This window comes from Panthera leo, chromosome B1 (genome assembly GCF_018350215.1).
Source record: "Panthera leo isolate Ple1 chromosome B1, P.leo_Ple1_pat1.1, whole genome shotgun sequence".
Lineage (NCBI taxonomy): Eukaryota > Metazoa > Chordata > Mammalia > Carnivora > Felidae > Panthera > Panthera leo.
The window spans coordinates 202,946,445-202,961,135 of NC_056682.1; the positions used below are offsets into that span (position 1 = coordinate 202,946,445).

Genomic DNA, 14,691 nt, shown 5'->3' on the forward strand with positions numbered 1-14,691 from the left:
ATTCGAAACAATAAATGTAAAATGTCTAGCACAATGTCTGACACAGTGGATACCCGATAAATAGGAACTATTTTAATTATCTAGTTTCTAATGGGAATACAAAAGTAATATGCCAAAAAATTCACTTCAGAACTTCAAGAACATTAGGTTTAACCAACTAAATGTTAAAACACATTATTTTAATTAAAACTTAATTCTCTTATAAACTCATCTTCTTTTATCTTTTTATATTTTAACTAAAAAACTACCGTATTCTATCTGTATCAACACACAGTAGCACTAATTAATTGAGATTTCTCACTTTAACTCCATCCCTCAACCAACATTCTGGTGTGGCTTACTGAAACTGATGGGTGTGGTTCTGAAAACAAGGCTGGGCGAGGCACTAAAGATAAGCCAACTAACCATCTGTTTCACTAAACAAATTTAAGTGAACTTCGATGTACTCCATGCTGTTTGTATTTCCAAAATCCATCTGATAAAACTGGTACAGAAAGAACCTGGCTTGGGTCGTCAACAAAATTCCATTTGCCTCTCAATGCTAACTGATTTATAAACCCCACTGAATTCACATTAGAGTGCAGAGCCCAGGACCAGACCACCTGGATACTGATCTCAGTCCACCACGTACTAGCTCTGGTCATCCCTGGGCACGTTTCTTCACCTCTCTATATAAGCTGTAGTTTTTTCGTCTGTAGAATGAGAACGACAGCATTATCTACCTCCCTGGTTTAAGATTAAATGAGTGAACTCAGCACTGCTGAGAGTTCCCTGACAGCGGGCGTCACTGCTCTGTACTGTCAATCTTTAACACAAAAGCGAGACTGCAAGCTTACTGAAGGCAGGAGCTACTATACCACTTTACCTTCTGACATTCCCAACACAGTGCTTGGAGCACAGACCTTAAACAATGCTTATTAATAAAAGGGGAAAAAAGGGCAGTGAGACAAAACCTTAGAAGAGTAAATCTTTAGCACCAGAAGGAAATTTAAAAGTCATCCAGTCACTTTACAGATGATAAAACTGAGCAAAGTCGTGACTTTACTACCAAAGTCTCACATGCTGGCCAAGCTAGCGCCAGCTCCTCCCACGCCAAGAACGCCAACACATCTCACGACACCAACCCTCAAAAGTGTGCATTTTACAATCACCTCATACTGAATACGCTTTCCTAAGTTTTAAACCACTATTCCACATTCACAACCACTATTTCCATTACTAGTAATTACCACCTGGAGATCAAGTAAGGCCATTATCTGACAGGCCCTACCACTCAATAAGGTTTTCCATAAAATCAAATGCAATTCACACGTAAGAAATATATGAAACCTCCAAGGGCTAAACAAACAAACAAACAAAAAAGGCCCCAAACCATGAGAATGAAACTAGTAACTCCAAATGGGAATCACTCACAAGAGGCAGCATTACCAAAGGTCAAATACCAAAAATGAGCATTGTTGAAGGCAAACAAAAGAAGGAGCTAACGAGCTAATGAACTCTGAAGAGAGTGGAATGGTCTCAGGAGGGCAGTGACCCTGGCTCATGACAGAAGTAAATGCAGTCCTCGCAGGAAAAACATCCTCAACGTTGATCCCCAGGTTTTCCCCAGGTTAAAGTCAACCAAATATAAGGTCTTAGTCAAAACTTCAACAAACCCAAAAACACTCTCCATGAGTGACCATCATCAGAAACAATAAACCATACGTTTAGGCCCTCAAAGACTTCAGATACTAATACAGAACACAGAACAACTATGTACAAAATGTTCAAAAAATAACCACAAATAGGACAAGCCTCAGAGACTATCAAAAATGAGCAGCTGAAAAAGAAACCAAACAGAATTTCCAGAAATAGAATATCGAAAAAAATTCTTTACAAATCAACTAATGAATTAATAGCAGCTTTGACACAGATAAAGAGGAATTAGTAAATTAAAAGACAGACTTGAGGGGCGCCTGGGGGGCTCAGTCAGTTAAGCCTCCAACTTCAGCTCAGGTCATGATCTCACACGGGTATCGAGCCCCATCTCAGGCTCTGTGCTGACAGCTCAGAACCTGGAGCCTGCTTCAGATTCTGTGTCTCCCTCTCTCTCTGCCCCTCCCCCACTTGTGCTCATGCACTCACACTCTCTCTCTCTCTCTCTCTCTCTCTCTCTCTCAAAAATAAATGAACAGGGGCGCCTGGGTGGTGCAGTCGGTTAAGCGTCCGACTTCAGCCAGGTCACGATCTCGCGGTCCGTGAGTTCGAGCCCCGCGTCAGGCTCTGGGCTGATGGCTCGGAGCCTGGAGCCTGCTTCCGATTCTGTGTCTCCCTCTCTCTCTGACCCTCCCCCGTTCATGCTCTGTCTCTCTCTGTCCCAAAAATAAATAAAAAAAAAAAAACATTGAAAAAAAAAAAAAATAAATGAACAAAAAAAAAAAAAAAAAAGAAAGGACAGAATTGAAAAAATTCCCCAGAGACCAGCACGGGGAGACAAGTTGATACAAACTATGTCAGAAGAGACAGAATAAGAAAGTCCACTACACATCTGCTGGAATTACAGGCAGAGATAATAATAGTGAAGAGTCTGCAGATGCTGCCACCCCAGAGCCTGCCCGTGTGGCCCAGCCATGATCAATCCCACTGTGTTCTTGGACATCACTGTGGATGATGAGCCCTTGGGCCACATTTCCTTCAAGATGTTTGCAGACAAAGTTTTAAAGACAATAGAGAACTTTTGTGCTTTGAGCACTGGGGATAAAGAATTTGGTTATAAAGGTTCCTGCTTTCACAGGATTATTCTGGGATTTTTATGCCAGGGTGGTGACTTTGCACAACATAACGGCACTGGTGGCCAGTCCATCTAGGGGGAGAAATGTGATGATGAGAATTTCATCCTGAAGCACACAGGTCCTGGCATCTCGTCCATGGCACATGCTGGACCCAACACGAATGGCTCCCAGTTTTCATCTGCACTGCCAAGACTGAGTGGTTGCATGGCAAGCATATGGTCTCCAGAGAAGTGAAAGACGGCATGAATGTTGTAGAAGCCATGGAGTACTTTGGGTCCAGAAATGGCGAGACCAGCAAGAACACCACTGCTGACTGGACAAATCTAATAAATCTGACTTGCGTTTTACCTTTTAACTTAACTACCACACCATTCCTCTTGTAGCTCAGAAGGGCACCTCCGCACCCCCACCTGCTTGAAATACCCTATAATCTCTGCACTTCTGCTGCGGTTCTACGGGTCCCTTATTATCCTTAACCCACCTCCAAGTCTAGCTGGATTAGATTTAAGTTTGTGATTATGAAATAAAAAGTAAACATTAAGAACAAAAAGAATAGTGAGGCATCGATATAATATCCAAGGACAGAATGGGTAACAATTTTACCTAACTGAAAGACACAAATCCCCAAATACCAAGCAAAATAAAGAAAAATACATACCTTATACATACAGTAATGAATCTATAGAATAGCAAAGGCAAAAAAAAAAAAAAAAAAAAAAAGATCATCTACAAAAGAATAACAATTAGACACTGGCAAGCTTGTAACAGAAACAACAAAAGTGGAGGAATAGAGTATCTTCAAAACGCTAAAAGGAAATAACAGGCAATCTGGATTTGTATAACAAGCAAAACTATCCCTTAAGAATGTGCGTGAAAATAGTCACTTCAGATAAACAAAAACAACAGTACCATCTACAGACCTGCAGAAAAGGAACTTCTAAAAAAGAAAAAATGATCTCAAGGGAAAACAAATCAGAAATGCCATGGGCGGGGCAGGGGGGGTGCGGCGCCTGGGTGGCTCAGTCAGTTAAGCGTCTGGATTCAGCTCAGGTCATGATTTCACGGTTCATGAGTTCGAGCCCCACATCAGGCTCTATGCTGACTGCTCAGAGCCTGGAGCCTGCTTCAGATTCTGTGTCTCCCTCTCTCTTTGCCTCTTCCCCATTCATGCTCTCTCACTCTCTCTCTCTGTCTCAAAAATAACAAGGGGTCTGACTCTTGATTTCGGCTCAGGTCACGATCTCACGGTTTGTGGGATGGAGCCTGTGGTGCTCTGTGCTGACAGTGCAGCGCCTACTTAGGATTCTCCCTCTCTTTCTCAAAAATAAACAAACATTTAAAAATGAAAATAGAAAGTTAGAATCAAGGCTTGCCTGGTTAATTAAAAAAGAATACAAAATGTGAAATGATAAAAAAAAAATACAAATTTATCAGAATCACGAAAAACGTAACCGTACTAAATTATGCCAGTTAAGAGACAGAAATTACAATTAGTGTGGTAGGCTGAATAATGGTCACCAAAGACATTAGTTCTCATCCCAGGAGCCTGTAAATGTTATTTTACATGACAAAGACTGTGGAGATGTGATTAAAGATTTGGAATGATGAGATTATCCTGGATTACCAAAATGCAATTGCCAATAAAAAGAACTGCAGAAGGAAATGTGACTACAGATTTATAAGACAAGAGGGTGGTGGGACCAGAACCAGAGACACAGAAACTGGAGCAAAGCGGCCACAAGCCAACGAAAGCCGGCAGTCATAAGCTGGAAGAGGCAAGGAGCAAATTCTCCTCTAAGAAACTCCAGAGAAGTTACAGCCTTGCCATCACCTTGACGTCAGTTCCATGGTACTGATTTTGGACTTCTGGCCTCCAGAACTACAAAACAATAATCTCTGTTGTTTAAAGGTACCAAGTTTTAGGTAATTTGTTATGGTATCCACCAAAGGAAAAATAAAGCAAAAACAAATATATCAATAAAGCATAAGCACAGAACATAAAAGTTTGCAAGTAAATGGATGAAAATAGGTATTCTAGGCAAACACCAACCAAAAGAAAGCTGAAGTTTCTGTGTTAATATGAAACCAAAAAAAGACCATGGAAAATAAAAGCATTTACTTGGGACAGAAAAAGCCACTCCATAATGATAAAAAGTTCATTTCAAGAGAAAGATTAAAAATAATAATAAAATAGTCTCAAGGGGCACCTGGGTGGCTCAGTCGGTTAAGCGTCCGACTTCAGCTCAGGTCATGATCTCACAGTTTGTGAGTTCAAACCCCGCGTCAGGCTCTGTGCTGACAGCTCAGAACCTGGAGCCTGCTTCAGATTCTGTGTCTCCCTCTCTCTGCCCCTCCCCTGCTCATGCTCTGTCTCTCTCTGTCTCAAAATAAATAAAAAGCATTAAAAATTAAAAAAAAAAAAAAAGACATATGAAGCAAAATTTGCTGGAACTCAGAGAGAAACTGACAAATCTACCATCATAATGGGGAACTAAAACATTGCTCAATTATTAATAGGCAAAGAAGTCTTTGCCTTCTGGCTGGCTCAGCCACCTGGCTGGCTCAGTTGGAAGTGTGTTGATCTCGGGATAGTGAGTTCAAACCCCACATTGAGTATAGAGATTACTTACACACATACATACAAGAATATATGTTCTTCTCTAGAATACAAAAAACATTCATAAATATTAACCTCACCTCTGGATAGAAATTTTTTAAATCTCAAATTCCGGGGTGCATGGGTGGCTCAGTCAGTTGAGTTTCTGATTTTGGCTCAGGTCATGATCTCGAGGTTCATGGGTTCATGCCCCACATCAGGCTCTATGCTGACAGCTCAGAGCCTGGTGCCCGCTTAAGATTCTGTGTCTCCTGGGGCATCTGGGTGGTTCAGTTGGTTAAGTGTCCGACTTTGGCTCAGGTCACAATCTGGTAGTCTGTGAGTTCAAGCCCCAAGTTGGGCTCTGTGCTGACAGTTCAGAGCCTGGAGCCTGCTGTGTCTGCATCTCTCTCTGCCCCCTCCCCACTCACACTCTGTCTCTCTCTCAAAAATAAACATTAACAAAAAAATTTTTTTAAAGATTCTGTCTCCCTCGCTCTCTGCCCCTCCCCCACTCACGCTTGCGCTCTCTCTCTCTCTCTCTCTCAAAAATAAATTAAAGGGGCGCCTGAGTGGCACAGTCGGTTAAGCGTCCGACTTCAGCCAGGTCACAATCTCGCGGTCCGTGAGTTCGAGCCCCGCGTCAGGCTCTGGGCTGATGGCTCAGAGCCTGGAGTCTGTTTCCGATTCTGTGTCTCCCTCTCTCTCTGCCCCTCCCCCGTTCATGCTCTGTCTCTCTCTGTCCCAAAAATAAAAATAAAAAAAATTAAAAAAATTAAAAAAAAATTTAAAATACAAACCATTTCTCTGGTCACAATGCAATTAAAACATATCAATAATAGAAATTTAAAATTTTTTACATGTGTATTAAATATATATGTATACGTATGTGTGTATATGTATGTATACATACGTATGTATACATAAACATATATATTTCAAAATTTAAAAGCACACTTATAAACATCTAATGGGCCAAAGCAAAAATCATAATGAAATTTTAAACACACATAATGAAAAGATAATACTTGAAAACTACTGGCTTCCCTAAAGAGCTACTTTTAGAGAAAGGTAGACTTAAACACTTTAAGTGACCAACTTCTAAGAACTTAGAAAAAGAATAAACTTCACACATTCAGCAATCCATAACCCTCCCTATGCTTTATTTATTTATTTTTTCTAATCCTTAAAACAACTCTGAAACTTAGATTATAGCTATAGCTAAAAATGTGCTGATTACCTTAGTTTAAAAGCACAAACCACATGTCCTTTCACGGGGGAAAAAAAAAATGTATGTACATCACATCTCAAAACGCAATTCATGTATCCACTCTGGCAAACGACATGCAGCCTTGATTTTTACTGGGAATGAAGATGATGTCATGGCTTTTTTCCCAGCACAGTGAAATCTGGGGTCAATGGCCTCAAAAGCTGAAATAATGTACAAATAACAAAAAAAAAAGTACTGGCAATCTCCCATAGTTGTAGTCATGAAAATCTGCACTATTTTCATGAGGATTCTACTTCACCCTAATGCATTATGAAGCAACAAAAATGGAAATTATCCACCAAGAAAAATTAAAATATACTTTAAAACAGAACTGTTAGATTTTTAAGAACTGTTAGCTTTATTTTTATAAGATACAAATGATAAAAGTGACTGTGGGTGAGCAGCATGAAACATCTCAATGATTCCAACAGCCCTAACAGGCATCCATCTCGTGTCCCTCCCAAAGACGCGAGCAGGAGCACCTGTGCAGCCTCATGGGCTTATTCTCTGACCTGCAGAGCCATGAGCCCTACAAGTGGCACCTCTGTTCTTGTTATCTTCAATTCCTCAATGCTCAGTACAAATCCTGGTAGATGGAAGTCTTTTTAAAAAGTTCAGTAAGGGGCGCCTGGGGGGCTGAGTCGGTTGAGCGTCCAACTCCGGCTCAGGTCATGATCTCATGGTTCATAGGTTCAAGCCCCGTGTAGGGCTCTGTGCTGACAGCTCGGAGCCTGGAGCCTGCTTCATATTCTGTGTCTCCCTCTCTCTGCCTCTCCCCCACTTGCGTGCTTCCTCTCTCTCTCAAAAATAAATAAACGTTTAAAAAAAACAAAACCTTCGGTGAATTAAAAAGTCTCCTAAACGCTATTATCATTTAGCAACTAGAGACAAAGAAAATTCATACTTTCATCGCTTGACTAAAAGTTAGAAAAGAAATGCTTCCTTTCCCTGAAGAAATTCCCTGGTTTCTAAAACAATCAGTCTAACACCCTAGGCAAAAACAGAGCACATTAAATATTCCAGATTCTCTAAGTCAAGGTCATTCCTGATATTCATGCTGTCAAAATACATTGTGCTTCAGTCCCTGGAGATGATGCTCCACACAAACTGAGATAGGGAGTATCTGGATCGTGGGGTTACTAGTTCCCCAAAGATGAGTGCATTAATGTCACATCCCTTCCTACTGAAGTAGACAGGCCTAAAGGGAGCTCATTTCAGGAGACTCGAGCACCATTTCTAATCCTCGCTGCCTGCCTGAAGCTCTGTGCAACAATAACTTGATTAATGGTATCATCTGGGAATGAGGTTGGCCTGTTAACTAAAATATTCTTAAGTCTTGGAAAGCATGTTTAACCACAACGTCCTTGCTAAGCTGCAAAAACGTACAGCTGTACGTGACACAAATATCTCTGCACAGAGCTTTGACTTACTAAAAAAAAAAACACACACACAATGGTAGCAGTTAATAAACAGGGCTCGCTATTGCTTTTCTGTGCCTTTCGCTATTAGCATCCACTTCTCCCTAGTCTATGAGGATTCTACTTCATCCTAATGCATTATAAAGCAATACAAATGGAAATTATCCACCAAGAAAAAATAAAATATACTTTAAAACAGATCTGTTAGGACTACTCTATACACTGGAAAAGAGGAAAGAAAGGGAAAGTGCACACGGACAGCACACCTGTGCACCATAAGCAGTCACAAGTTCTCCCTGTGGCCCCACGACGCTTTCTAGTTAGACGGGACCGTTAGTGTCACTACTCCTACAGAAAGGAAAAGGAGTTCAGACAACTTCAGCAACTCGATCCAGGGCCACACACCCTGCGCAGCAAAGCTGGCACTGCATCCTGACACCATGTCCCCAATCCCCAGTGCTACACCAACCGTCGACCACGGACTCGCTGCAGTGAGCCCGAGCTCCTAATGCAGCATTTGCAGCTTTACGGTTGGACTGAGATACCATAAACTTCACCCAATTAAAGTGTGCAGTTCAGCAGTTTCTCCTTTATTCACAGAGATTGCAACCTTCATCACAATCTAATTTTGTAACATGTTCCACACCCAAGAAGAAACCCCCCCCACACACAGTCTCTCCCCGGCTCTCCCCACTCCCCCCACTCGTACTCCGTCCTCTTCCCCGTTTCTCTTTGGCTTAGCATAAGGTTTTCCAAGTTCGTCCATGTGAAGCATGTATCAACACTTCATTCTTTATTGTTGCCAAATACTGCTCCACTGCATGGATATACCACATTTTGTGTATCATCTATCAGTTCACAGACGTTTGGGGTTGTTCCTATCTTTCAGCTATTAAGAATTACACTGCTGTGAACATCCGTGCACCAGCTTTTGTGTGGACGGATGTTTTCACGTGGCATTTGCATTTTCAAAGTGTTTTAATAACATTCTCTCCTTTGTATCTTTTTTTTTAATGTTCATTTATTTTTGAGAGAGAGAGAGAGAGAGACAGTGCGAGTGGGGGAGGGGCAGAGAGGGAGACAGAAGCAGAAGCGGGCGCCAGGTTCTGCGCTGTCAGCACATAGCCCGATGTGGGGCTCGAACTCACGAACCGTGAGATCATGACCTCAGCCAAAGTCAGATGCTTCACTGAATGAGCCAGCTAGGTGCCCCTCTCTTTCGCGTCTTAAAACTGCTTCATTTGTGATGGAGAAAACTGAGGCTCGGAGCAGTCAGTGACTTTTTCACCTACTGCTCAATCACTCTCAGTTAACCGGCAGTAAACCCACACCTTCCAGCTGAAGACGGGCTCCTTCACAACCCTACACTGCTCCATCTCCCCTGCGGGGAATTTCAAGCGAGAGCAAGCAGATGAGAAGAGCCGTAATTGTAGATACAAGTCATTCTAAGTCAATCCATAAGGCAAATTTACTTTGAGCCTTTCGGAGTAAGAGAAGGGAAGAGCAAACACAGTGCTCAGGACAGGGTATTCTAAAGGTCCCCCTCAAGCGATGGCCTTCTCTTCCCCGTGCAGACTGCCAAAGCTGCCACTGCAGGGCACCGTGCAGGCACACAAGGAATAGATACCTACTGAGTCCTGTCCCTGTGGGCAGCCGGGGGCCTGGTGCAAGCCTGCACGTGCCTGCGGGTTCCATCATGACATCAGCCTCTGGGGGCTGGATGCAGAGCTAATTTGTTCTGATACAGGTGACAATATCTAGGGGGCACAAAGTACTATGGCCAGTTGTATAACTTCTCTTTCCCAACCTCCTGAAACAGTTGCTAGGCTTACGGTATTTCTGGTAATACAGTTCAGAAACAAAGGTTCATAATTACATGAGTAATATGTAACAGCCATTTACTGACAGCCTGCTAGGTACCAGGTACCTTACAATAACTGTGTAAGTTAGTTATGTGGAAACACTTTATTTGGGGGAAACATACCGCTAGTGGGAGGATAAGTCGGTGTAACTTCTAAGAAGCAAAATTTGGAAACAGCTATGGAAGCCAAAGCGCAAATATCCTCGGACCAGGCAATGCACTCCTCGGAATATCCCTATAAATATACTTCAGAGTGCCCAAAGATGGAGATGCAAGAATACTAAACTGAAACATTTTGTAACAGCAAGATTCAGAAAACAAACATCAATCAATACAGCAGTGATTAAATGACAGTCTACTTGTAAAATAGGATGCGTGAGACTTAAGGAGAACGAAATAGATTTCTGTGTGCTGATGTTGGGCGTTCTCTGAGATGTATTAAGGCAGAGCAAGATCAATGTCACCATGTGTAGCTATTTCTTATTTTTTTCTCATACAGTTTATTAAATTTTCTGCAACCTGTTCCTTGTTTGTTTGCTTTAAGTGAGCTCCATGCCCAATGGAGCCTGAACCCATGGCCCCGAGATCAAGTCGCACACTCTACTTACTGAGCCAGCCAGGCACCTCTAAAGGAGGTATATGTGCCAACCACCCTTCTGGCGGTGTGATCTCAGGCATGTTACTTAACAGCTTCCTCATCTGCAAAGCGGGATAACAACAGTACTTCCCACACAGTGCTCAATAAAAAATTACCTGTGGCTACTGCTGTAATTTAACGATTATAGAATCATGACACTACTATAATAGTAACATTAGTAATTTCACTGTTGCTGTTATTAGATGGGCTCCAAAAAAAAAAAATCCATTTCATACCTACACTTCCCAGCGTCAGGCATTAGGCAGATACGAGAAACCGACCTTCGCCATCTGCTCCGTCTCCTCGAGCTCACGGCCTAGCTGTGACACCTAGCCCACGTGGCCTGCCCTGGTCGGTATCTGCCACCGACAGGCAACAAAAAACACCGTGTGGTGAGATGGAGCTCCACTCCCACTGCCCAAACACCTGCTCCCAGACACACAGAGATTGGAGCTCTGATCAAATGTCACCTCCTCAGTCAATTCCGTCCTCCATCTAAAATAGATCCTGCTGCCATCATCCTCTATTTCCCCATGCCTCCAGTCTTCACAGCAGTTACTACTACCTAATGTAACATTCATTCCTTATCTCTCATTCTAGAATAGAAGTTCCCCAGAGGGGGAATGTGTCTGTCCGCTGTGCCTACAAAAATACCCAAGATGTAAGAGGTGCTCAGTAAGTATATATGAAGAGCTGGGACTGATATACAAGTTAACGTGGAACAGAAAATGTGCTTGCAAAATAACATTTTTAAAAATTACTGTTGTTATTTTATCCTGGCAGAGAGGGTTCTCAAGGCACTGTTAAAAGATAAGTGTCCTACAGACTCTAGTCCTACTGTATTTAAAATGCCAGCTTTTGGGGCGCCTGGGTGGCTCACTCGGTTGAGCGACCGACTTCGGCTCAGGTCATGATCTCACGGTTTGTGAGTTCGAGCCCCGCATCGGGCTCTGTGCTGACAGCTCGGAGCCTGGAACCTGCTTCTGATTCTGTGTCTCCCTCTCTCTCTGACCCTCCCCCACTCATGCTCTGTCTCTCTCTGCCTCAGAAATAAATAAACATTAAAAAAAAATTAAAAAAAAATAAAATGCCAGCTTTTTCCTATATAGCATAAACTCATTTAAAAAAAAAAAAAGCCTTGTCAAAATACACTGAACACTTATAAACTAACAACTATCAGAAACAACGTACATTAGTCATAACAACTGTTTAAAAAGATACTTCTGGAATAAAGCTCAAAGGGTAAAATGAATTAAACTTGTTCCCCTTCATTCTTTCCAATTCAAGTTTCCTGCATGTAGGTCAGAATAAGCATTAACTATTAAACAGTTCTGTTAAAATTTAATATTATGCTATGTTAAGATTCCTAACTATTTTAAGGAGACATGTGATTGCCAGTAAGCACTGACCAAACTAAGGGGGCATTAACATATTTACTGTTACTAACCAAATCTTAGATTCAGTTTTGAAAACCTTAAAAAATAGGGAATTCAAAAAAGGACATCCCTTCTACTTGCCAAAATAACTTCGCAAAGTGTGGAGGAAAATAAAAACAAAACGACATGTAGGATTCACAAGTTCACAAGTAAGTAGGTATTTTTTAGTGAATTTAGATTCTCAAGAAGGCTATGAACTTAACCTATATAAAAAGAAAAAGAAAATGTTGCAATTCACCAATTTTCCACCGAGAAAAATTTTAAAGTCCTGCTGCTGACATAACAGAACAATCTTCAAGAATATTTATAGGAAAAAATAACTCTTGATAACACAACAATGTAAAATTTACAATGCCTGGTATCTAATAAAAAATTACCCAACAAGCAAAGAACAGGAAAATATAACCCATATTGAGAAAATAATCAAAACTAACCCAGAGCTGAAAGATAAGTTAAAATTAGCAGACAAGATCATTAAAACAGTTGGTAAAACTATATTCTGTATTTTCAAAATCTTAAGTAGAGAATTGGAAGATATAAAAATACAAATAAGGGCACCTGGGTGGCTCAGCCAGTTGAGCATCCGACTCGATTTCGGCTCAGGTCAAGATCTCACAGTTGTGGGATTGAGTGCCTCATCAGGTTCTACACTGAGCATGGAGTCTGCTTGGGATACTCTCCCTCTCTCTCTCTCTCTCTCTCTCTCTCTCTGCTCCTCCCTGCTCATGCTCTCTCTCTCTCTCTCTCTCTCTCTCAAAATAAATAAACTTTAAAAAATTTTAATAATAGATAAAATAAAATAAAAAATTAAAATGATGCAAATAGAACTTTTTAATTTAATGTTACTTATTTTTGAGAGAGAGACAGAGACAGAGCACGAGCAGGGGAGGGGCAGAGAGAGTGGTAGACACAGAATCTGAAGCAGGCTCCAGGCTCCGGGCTGCCAGCACAGAGTTTAAAGTGGGGCTCGAACTCACAAACTGTGAAATCATAACCTGAGCTGAAGTTGGACATTTAACCAACTGAGCCACCCAGGGTCCCATGATACAAACAGAACTTCTAAAGATGAAAGCCACAAGGATCTAGGAGTACTGATTCATAGGGGCGCATGTACCCCAATGTTTACAGCAGTGCTATCAACAATAGCCAAATTATGGAAAGAGCCCAAATGTCCATCAAATGATGAATGGATAAAGATGTGGTTTATATATACAATGGACTACTACTTGGCAATGAGAAAGAATGAAATCTTGCAATTTGCAATAATGTGGATGGAACTGGAGAGTATTACACTAAGTGAAATAATTCAGTCAGAGAAAGACAGATATCATGTTTTCATTCATATGTAGAATTTGAGAAAGTTAACAGAAGACCATTGGGGAAGGGAACAGAAAAATAAGTTATAAACAGAGAGGGAGGCAAACCATAAGACTCTTAAATACAGAGAACAAACTGAGGGCTGATGGGGGGTGGGGAGGGGAGAGGAGAAAATGGGTGATGGACACCGAGGAGGGCACTAGTCGGGATGAACACTGGGTGTTGTATGTAAGCAATGAATCATGGGAATTTAAGAGAAAGAGCTAAGAGCACACTGTACACACTGTATACATACACTGTATGTTAGCTAACTTGACAATAAATTATATTTAAAATATATATGTACAAAAGTAAAAAAATAAAAATAAAGATGAAAGCTACAATGCGTAAGATGAAAAATTACATTGAACAAGACTAACGGTAGATTAAACACTGCAGAAGAAAAATTAGTGAATGTGAAGATACAGTAATAAAAACTATCCAAAATGAAACCTACAGAGAAAAGACAATCGAATAAAAGGGCATCAGTGAGCTGTGGGATAACTTTTAATGGTGTAACATGCATGGGATTGGAGCCCTCAAAGCAGACAACATGGAGAAGGAACAGAAAAAAGTGTGAAAAATAATGGCCAAGATTTTCCCAAACGTGATGAACACTACAAACCCAAAGATCCAAGAAAAAAAGCTCAATGTACCCCACAAGCACAAAAACATGTACATAAATCACATCAAAATACGACTGCTCAAAACCAGTAACAGGGAAAAATTTTTAAAGCAGCCGTAAAAAAGGACATGTCACGTAAAAGAACGAAAATTAGGATGACAGATTTCTTGCAGGAAATGTTGCAAGTAAAAACACAGTGAAGCAATACCTTTTGAAAAAGTAAAAATTAAAAGGGTTGAGCCCAACAGTTTCAAGTTCCAAGTCTTCTGGCTCAAATCTACACACCTCTGTGTAGCAAACTTCTATGGCAATACCACCTTTGAATTGCAAGGATTACATTTTCTTAGATGTAATATACCAGACATCTGCTTTCTTGTGCATACACCCAAAAGGCAGGAGATAAATATTTGCTGGGAGTTCATCTAAGAGAATTTACTGCAACCTGTGGGCCAGGTATAATGCTACCAGTTCACTTACGTTATATCTAATCCCCATAAATATGCCAAATGAAGTAGGAAATAGCTCCTGTTTTACAATTCAGGAAACAAGGGGTTAATTTGGCATAGAAAATTACACAGTGAGGTGTAACCAGGTCTTTCTAATTCCAAATAGCTCTTTCTATTAAAGTACAATTGAAATATATTAAAGGGAAAACGTAAAATACAAAAGTTCATTCTGGAACAGAGCTAGAATAATAAAATGGAGAATTCTATTCAAAGAA

General features: G+C 40.9%; 1 protein-coding gene and 1 pseudogene across 1 annotated transcript in view; one reads left to right on the forward strand and one right to left on the reverse strand.

Annotated features, from left to right (window-relative positions):
* ADD1 (adducin 1) overlaps positions 1 to 14,691 on the reverse strand; it is an 87,456-nt gene that overhangs the window by 64,770 nt on the left and 7,995 nt on the right. The gene's annotated exons all lie outside the window — the stretch shown is intronic.
* On the forward strand, positions 2,447 to 3,298 carry LOC122218675 (annotated as a pseudogene).